Genomic DNA, 9,529 nt, shown 5'->3' with positions numbered 1-9,529 from the left:
ACCACTATTACCACCACTCCCCCTACTACTACCACTACCACCACTACTACAGGAGGTGAGTAAAATCATCTATATATTCAATAAGATTTAATTTGATGGATCTGTGACACTTCCAAAAATAAAATCGAAAAATGAATTACCACAAGCCTTAGTACGAGGCAGGCATGAATCTCCTTGGTTACTAGTCCAATTTATCGCCCACTCTGGCTATACTTGGCCATCAGTGAAGCAGAGAAGTGGTTACAGTAGTTTTGTATATGAGAAAAAACGCATAATATTTGTATCAGACTTGGAGGCGATTTGTTTGTGGCCACCCCAAACGGGATTGAGGCGTCTGGCAATAGATAGATAGATAGAGAGATAGATAGATAGATAGATAGATAGATAGAGAGAGAGAGAGAGAGAGAGAGGCTGCAAAAAGCTGGCATTTGTAGTGGCACTGTAAGATTCGTGACAGCATTTCCTAAGCAGTTCATTCTGCACATTTTACATCAGCATGACGGGGGGAAAGGGCGACATGGAGGCGATTTGTTTGTGGCCACCCCTTACGAGAGTAAGGCGTCTGGCAATAGATAGACCGATAGCACCCGTTTAATATCACTGATACCAACACTAAATTAACTAAGCCACATATAGAAGAATGTCAAGGTGTTAAATACAAAATAAATCGCTAAGGAACATTTGCAACGAAAGCTCCCATACGGTTGAGATTTGGACCCATCTTTATATAGCATTTATGACCAAAAATTAGCTCATTATCTCATTTTCTCACATTTTCTCACAATTTCTCACAATTTCTCACATTTTCTCACATTTTCTCACACTTTCTCACATTTTCTCACATTTTCTCACAATTTCTCACATTTTCTCACATTTTCTCACAATTTCTCACATTTTCTCACAATTTCTCACATTTTCTCACAATTTCTCACATTTTCTCACATTTTCTCACATTTTCTCACAATTTCTCACATTTTCTCACATTTTCTCACGTTTGGACAATGCCTATGTGCTATGGATTATTATTATCTTTATTAGTTTATTATTATTATTATTATTATTATTATTATTATTATTATTATTACTATTGTTATTATTATTATTATTATTATTATTATTGTTATTATTATTATTATTATTATCATCACTATCATCACAAACATCAACATCAACATCATCATCAATATTCTCCTCCTCCTCCTCCTCCTCATCTACCCTATCCCTCGTGCGTCCAACCTTTTGACTCACCCTGTAGATCATCAAGGCACACAGTATGGTTCAGAATGTCGATATTTTGCCCTACGAAATACTGGAAGAATTGACATAAAACAACACCGCTGTATACTGGCTGATATTGCCCTATACCACACACACACACACACACACACACACACACACACACACACACACAGAGTTGGCCTGCAGTCCTACCGGACCCAGGTTCAAATCCCCGCTGGGGCAGGGAACAGTTTAAGGATTTGAATTTCATAAATATCAGGCTTTACTGATCTACCAAAAGACCCGCCGACATGTCGTAAAAATACCCCCACTAATACCAATACACCAGTCCTGTATGAGACAGCCCTAGCATGTATTCAGTATGGACGGTGGGTGTTAGTGCCATAAAAATACCCCCGCTAATACCAATACACCAGTCCTGTATGAGACAGCCCTAGCATGTATTCAATATGAACGGTGGGTGTTATCGCCATAAAAATACCCCCGCTAATACCAATACACCAGTCCTGTATGAGACAGCCCTAGCATGTATTCAATATGAACGGTGGGTGTTAGTGCCATAAAAATACCCCCACTAATACCAATACACCAGTCCTGTATGAGACAGCCCTAGCATGTATTCAATATGGACGGTGAGTGTTAGCGCCGAAGTGGTGACACGTAGAGGTGTGTGGTACGTAGGAGGACTACTGGGCCTGGGTGTTAGCGCCGAAGTGGTGACATGTAGAGGTGTGTGGTACGTAGGAGGACTACTGGGCCTTGAAAGCAGGCTGTGAAGCCTATGCCCAGAGTCGGTCACATACTCGTACATACATACTGCACATATATAAAGAGAAACAGTCTCTCTCTCTCTCTCTCTCTCTCTCTCTCTCTCTATCTCTCTCAGCCCACCTTGATCCCATCCAGGACTCGAACTCTCTCCCCTTTAACTTTACATCTAAAAAATCTCACCTAGCCTCGCCCACCACCACTGAGAGAGAGAGAGAGAGAGAGAGAGAGAGAGAGAGAGAGAGAGAGAGAGAGAATTATGTGAACTTATGTACATGCATGTGTGTTTTTCAAAGATAGGTATTTGCAAGCGTATATATGTTTATGTGTGTGTGTGTGTGTGTGTGTGTGTGTGTGTGTGTGTGTGTGTGTGTGTGTGTTTATTGGTGTAAGTGTCTGCCTGTGTGACATCATTCGTTCCTGCTTGTTCAGTACTGTAACCCTTGCCTTGCTCTCATCATCATCTCATAGCACTGGATACCATAGTCATCCTCATTGTACAAACAGCCCTGAAAGAACCATTAGCCCTGTTGCTGTTTGCTTTCCTTTTATACTCACTCCTCCCTCCTCTCTCCATATCAGTCTCTATTCATCTCTCCCCTCTTCCTCTCTCCTCTCTCCACTTCTCTCTCCATTCACCTCTTCCTTCTCCCTCTCTCCCCCCTCTCTCCCTCTACTCCAGTCTTCTCCTCCTCCCCGTCATCTTCTCACCTTCCTCATCTTTTCCTCCTCTCCCTGTCGATCTCTCCCCCTTCCTTCTCCCCGCCACCACCCCACTATAACTTCCCTTTCACTTTACCTCCCCATCCCATCCCAGTTTCCTCCCCTCCTCTTCCTTCCCTGTCCCTCTCACCTCCTCCCATCCCTTTCCTCTCCCTCCCATCTTTTCCCTCCCTCCCTCCCCCCCCCTCTCTCTCTCTCTCTCTCTCTCTCCCCCTCACACAACAAGGCCACAACACGTTCAACAACTGACCTGACCTTCAATGCTGACCTCTGACCTTTCCCCCTGACCCCCCACACGGAACTCCTTGGTTATTATTATCTATCTATCTATTGCCAGACGCCCCAATCCCGTAAGGGGTGGCCACAAACAAATCCCCTCCATGTCGCTCCGTCCCCCGCCATTTCACTGCCCTGCTCCCAGCTCACCCCCCTCTCTCATATACCTCTCCACTCCATCCCCCTCCCTCTCCCCCCCACTCCACCTCTCTCACATACACTCTCCTCGTCAGTCTCTCACTCTCCATCCTCTCAACATGGCCAAACCACCTCAGTGTGTTTCTCCTAACGCTTCCTATCACATCCACATCCACACCTCACTCACATACACTCTCCTCGTCAGTCTCTCACTCTCCATCCTCTCCACATGGCCAAACCACCTCAGTGTGTCTCTCCTAACGCTTCCTATCACATCCACATCCACACCTCACTCACATACACTCTTCTCGTCAGTCTCTCACTCTCCATCCTCTCCACATGGCCAAACCACCTCAGTGTGTTTCTCCTAACGCTTCCTATCACATCCACATCCACACCTCACTCACATACACTCTTCTCGTCAGTCTCTCACTCTCCATCCTCTCCACATGGCCAAACCACCTCAGTGTGTTTCTCCTAACGCTTCCTATCACATCCACATCCACACCTCACTCACATACACTCTTCTGGTCAGTCTCTCACTCTCCATCCTCTCCACATGGCCAAACCACCTCAGTGTGTCTCCTAACGCTTCCTATCACATCCACATCCACACCTCACTCACATACACTCTTCTGGTCAGTCTCTCACTCTCCATCCTCTCCACATGGCCAAACCACCTCAGTGTGTTTCTCCTAACGCTTCCTATCACATCCACAGCCACACCACAACGCTCCATCCCTCCATCTCATCCTTGGCCTCCCCCTCCTACACCACAACGCTCCTTCACTTCCTCATTATAATTCCCCATGGCAAAAAAAAAAAAAAAAAAACACAATAAACACAGAAAAAACAGCAGTTGAGAAAGAGCTTAATAAACACCAGAAAAACACAGCCATAAAAACGCAGCAACAAAACAGCCATAAAAACACAGCTATAAAACACAGCCATAAAACACAGCAATAAAACAGACAAAAACACAGCAATAAAACACAACCATAAAAACACAGCAACAAAACACAGCCATCTAAACACAGCAATAAAACACAGCCATAAAAACACAGCAATAAAACACAGCCATAAAAACACAGCAATAAAACACAGCCATAAAAACACAGCAATAAAACACCAATAAAACACAGCAACAAAACACAGCCATAAAAACACAGCAACAAAACACAGCCATAAAAACACAGCAACAAAACACAGCCATAAAAACACAGCAACAAAACACAGCCATAAAAACAGCACCAAAACAGCAACAAAACACAGCAACAAAACACAACCATAAAAACACAGCATCAAAACACAGCCATAAAAACACAGCAATAAAACATAGCCATAAAAACACAGCAATAAAACACAGCCATGGAACCACATCAATAAAACACAGCCATGGAACCACATCAATAAAACACAGCCATAAAACACAGCCTTAAAAACAGGCATAAAACACAGCGATAAAACACAGCCATAAAAACACAGCAATAAAACACAGGCATAAAAACACAGCAACAAAACACAGCCATAAAAACACAGCAACAAAACAGCCATAAAAACACAGCAACAAAACAGCCATAAAAACAGCAACAAAACAGCCATAAAAACACAGCAACAAAACACAGCCATAAAAACATAGCAAAAAACACAGCCATAAAAACACAGCAATAAAACACAGCAACAAAACACAGCAATAAAACACAGCAACAAAACACAGCAATAAAACACAGCAACAAAACACAGCAATAAAACACAGCAACAAAACACAGCAATAAAACACAGCCATCAAAACACAGCAACAAAACACAGCCATAAAAACACAGCAATAAAACACAGGCATAAAAACACAGCAACAAAACAGCCATAAAAACACAGCAATAAAACACAGCCATAAAAACACAGCAATAAAACACAGCCATAAAACAAAGCCATCAAAACACAGCAATAAAACACAGTAATAAAACACAGCCATAAAAATTGCAATAAAACACAGCCATAAAAACAGCAATAAAACACTAATTAAAACACCAATGGAAACACTGCAACAAAAACACTGCAGTCAAAACACCGCAAGAGTTAACCGTTGCTCCCAGTCCTTCATGTATGCAACAGGTCAACTCTGGAACTGTCTCCCTCTGTCTGTATTTCTTCTTGCCTATGATCTCCAGTCTTTCAAACGCATTGTGTCCAGGCATCTCGAAATGAACGGGGCAATGAAAACTATCTATCTGTCTATCTATTACCAGGCGTCTTAATCCCGTAAGGGTTGGCCACAAACAAATCGCCTCCATGTCGCCCTGTCCCCCGCCATTTCACTGCCTTGCTCCCAGCTCACACACCCCTCTCTCATATACCTCTCCACTCCATCCCTCCATCTCATCCTTGGCCTCCCCCTCCCTCTCCTCCCTTCCACCTCACTCACATACACTCTCCTCGTTAGTCTCTCGCTCTCTATCCTTCCATCTCATCCTTGGCCTCGCCCTGCCTCTCCTCCCTTCCACTTCACACACATACACTCTCCTCGTTAGTCTCTCGCTCTCTATCCTTCCATCTCATCCTTGGCCTTCCCCTCCGTCGCCCCTCTCCATTTACTGACATACACTCTCCTCGTTAGTCTCTCACACTCCATCCTCTCTACACGGCAATGACACCACGAAAAAACACTGCCATAATAACCCCTAATAAAACAGCACAGAAAAAAGCCTATCAAAACACTGGAATAAAACACAAGAAATAAGCGCGAAAAATAAACACGAAAAAATAAGCACGAAAAACAAGCACGAAAAAATAAGCACGAAAAACAAGCACGAAAAATAGGCAGGAAATATAGGCACGAAAAATCAGCATGAAAAAATAAGCAAAAAAATAAGCACGACAAATAAGCACGAAAAAAGGACGAAAAAATAAGCACGGAAAAATGAGCACGAAAAATCAGTACGGAAACAAGCACGAAAGAAACAAGCACGAAAAACAAGCAAAAAAAGCGCGAAAAAAATAAGCAATAAAAATAAGCACGGAAAATAAGCACGAAAAATCAGGACGAAAAAATAAGCACAGAAAAAAAGCACGAAAAAATAAGCACGAAAAATAAGCAGGAAATAATACTCACGAAAAATAAGCACGAAATAAATAAGCACAAAAATAAGTAAGAAAAATAAGCATAAGAAATATGCACGAAAAAAATGAGCACGAAAAAAGTACGAATAAATAAGCATGAAAAATAAGCATATAAGCACGAAAAATAAGCAAATAAGCACGAAAAAAGCACAAAAATAAGCAAGAATAACTAATGCACGAAAAATAAGCACGTAAAATAAGTACGAAGAAAATAAGCACGAAAAGTAAGCACGAAGAAAATAAGCACGAGAAGTAAGCACGAAGAAAATAAGCACGAAAAGTAAGCACGAAGAAAATAAGCACGAAGAAAATAAGCACGAAAAAAGAGCACAAAAAAAAGAACACGAAAAATAAGAACGAAAAAATAAGCGCGAAAATTAAACAGGAAAAAATACGCACGAAAAATAAGCACGAAAAATAAACAAAAAAGCACGAAAAATAACCACGAAAAAATACGCACGAAAAGAACATGAAAAAATAAGCACGAAAAAATAAGCAGGAAAAATAAGCACGAAAAATAAGCAAAGCACGAAAAAATAAGCACGAAAAATAATACGGAAAAACAGGAATAAAGGCCAGCGGTAAAACACACTAAACTTAATCTAATAAAACACTGCAATTAAAACACTGCAGAAAAAACGCTTTAATAATAATAGTAATTAGGGCAAGAAAAACACACTTAACACGATGCATAGAAACACAACGATAACATCAAAGGAAATATACCCTGGCGAGAGAGAGAGAGAGAGAGAGAGAGAGAGTGTGTGTTTGTGTACATGTGTGTGTGTGTGTGTGTGTGTGTGTGTGTGTGTGTGTGTGTGTGTGTGGACCACCCTGGAGAGAGAGAGAGAGAGAGAGAGAGAGAGAATGTGTATATATATGTGTGTGTGTGTGTGTGTGTGTGTGTGTGTGTGTGTGTGTGTGTGTGTGTGTGTGTGTGTGTGTGTGTGTGTGTGGACCACCCTGGAGAGAGAGAGAGAGAGAGAGAGAGAATGTGTATATATGTGTGTGTGTGTGTGTGTGTGTGTGTGTGTGGACCACCCTGGAGAGAGAGAGAGAGAGAGAGAGAGAGAGAGAGTGTGTGTGTGTGTGTGTGTGTGTGTGTGTGTGTGTGTGTGTGTGTGTGTGGACCACCCTGGAGAGAGAGAGAGAGAGAGAGAGAGAGAGAGAGAGAGAGAGAGAGAGAGAGAGAGAGAGAGTGTGTGTGTGTGTGTGTGTACCACGCTGGAGAGAGAGAGAGAGAGAGAGAGTTTGTGTATGTATGTGTGTGTGTGTGTGTGTGTGTGTGTGTGTGTGTGTGTGTGTGTGTGTGTGTGTGTGTGTGTGTGTGTGTGTGTGTGTGTGTGTGTGTGTGTGTGTGTGTGTGTGTGTGTGTGTGTCATAAAGACTTTGTAGTTAATTGTAGAGAAGTATATGTTAGACTTGTGGTCGAGCGGCTTTTATATCTTGTAGTAGTTTCCCCACCAGATGTCATGTAGTGACGGGAGAGGTAAAGAATAGTATGGGACTATCTTTATTTGTCTTGGAAATATTAAACAGGTATAATAGTATAAGTCCTGGGTAGCTACCTCCCTGTCTCGCTATCTCTCTCTCTCTCTCTCTGTTCTCAAGCTAATCTCCGTCTCGACCTCTCTATAGGGTCGCTTGTCTCCTTCTAAACTCTCTTTCCTCAAATCTCGTGTAGTAGGGTGTGTGTGTCACGTATCTTCCTCGTGGCAACAGAACTTTCTCACGAGAGGACTGCTGACAGCTAACTGAATCATCTCCTTACTGGCCGCTGTCGTCAGCTTTCCTCCGTGTAAGCGTTTAGCGCTGCTCGCTTCTCGCAAACACAACACCTTCTCATCATTTGACTTCCTGCTTCTATCTGTCTCTCTATCTATCTATTTATCTATCTATCTAGTATGATTTGCAATTATAATATGGAGACCTACCACATTGCTCTGCCGCGCAAAATGGCGTACCATCGACATTTAATAGTCATAACATATTAATACATATTATATATACATTATAATAAACTTATAAGCTAATTAAGTGAAATACATAATATTGTAAAGTAACATAATTGTATGAATATTGTATACATATATTATTCATAGTAAATAGTGATTATTCAGTAATATTACGCATATAATTGTGCAATGGTAATACTGCTAGGTTATTACATTACATATTTGAGTTATCACTTTAGTAATGTCTAATATTTCACCTAACTTGTATGATGATACTGGTAATATAGAATTGTGCTATAATTGTATGACTTATAATATTGTACTAACATTGTGGTACTACATAATTGTAACATTTTATGAATTGTTACCAAATATTGTGTTAATGCATAATTGTGTTGGCCTTATAATTATAGTTACATAAAAGTTACATCTTGTTAATGCAACTGTTTTGTCGTTACATAATTGTTACATATCGTTTGTAGGTACATAATTGTTGTTAAAGTTACATAAAAGTTACATCTTGTTAATGCAACTGTTACATAATTGGCAAAGTGTAACATAATGCAATCGTTTGTCGTTACATAATTGTTACATATCGTTTGTAGGTACATAATTATAATATGGAGTAACATAACTGTAATAACTGCAGTCCTAACATATGCTGCGGTCGATGATAGTGATGATGTGTCATGCCACTTGTTTGTGGAGACACAATTTGCTTTTTTGTTTGTAGTTTACGTGGTATTTTGGCATGTATAGTGACATTTACACTTATTTTCATTTGTTTGTTATGTGATCTTACTTTATTTCTCTTTTTTCCTTCTTACTTTTCTTTCTTTCTTTCCTTTCCTTTTCTTTTTTTTCTTTTTTTTTTTTTGTATGTATTGATTTTCCATAGTTTGTTTCTCTTTGCTTGTGTACGCTTTTTTCCATGTTGTTCATGGTTGCATAATTGCTGACTAATTTCCTTGAGATACTTTTTCAAAGTTTAGTTTATATTGCACAGATACTATAAAATGATATTATATAGTCCCATATTTTGTTATTTTATATAAAAAAATATATATACATATATACAGTATTAACTATACACACTGACTTGTTCACCTGTACCTCTCGTGAGTAATATGTGTGTCAGCACTGTGTGGAAATCATTGTCTTCACGATTGTGTTGAAGATGTTCACTCTTGCTAACGGCATTTGTGTTGGCCATTTTTTTTTTTTTTTTTTCTAGTTTACCTTGTAACTTAATTTGTATGTTTCCACTAGGTAGCTTTAATTAATAAATGTTTAATACAGTTCTTTTAAATGCT

This window comes from Coenobita brevimanus, chromosome 2, assembly GCF_032717465.1.
Source record: "Coenobita brevimanus isolate Jiangsu-jjx chromosome 2, ASM3271746v2, whole genome shotgun sequence".
Taxonomy (NCBI): Eukaryota; Metazoa; Arthropoda; class Malacostraca; order Decapoda; family Coenobitidae; genus Coenobita; species Coenobita brevimanus.
Note: the sequence above shows the minus strand (reverse complement) of the source record.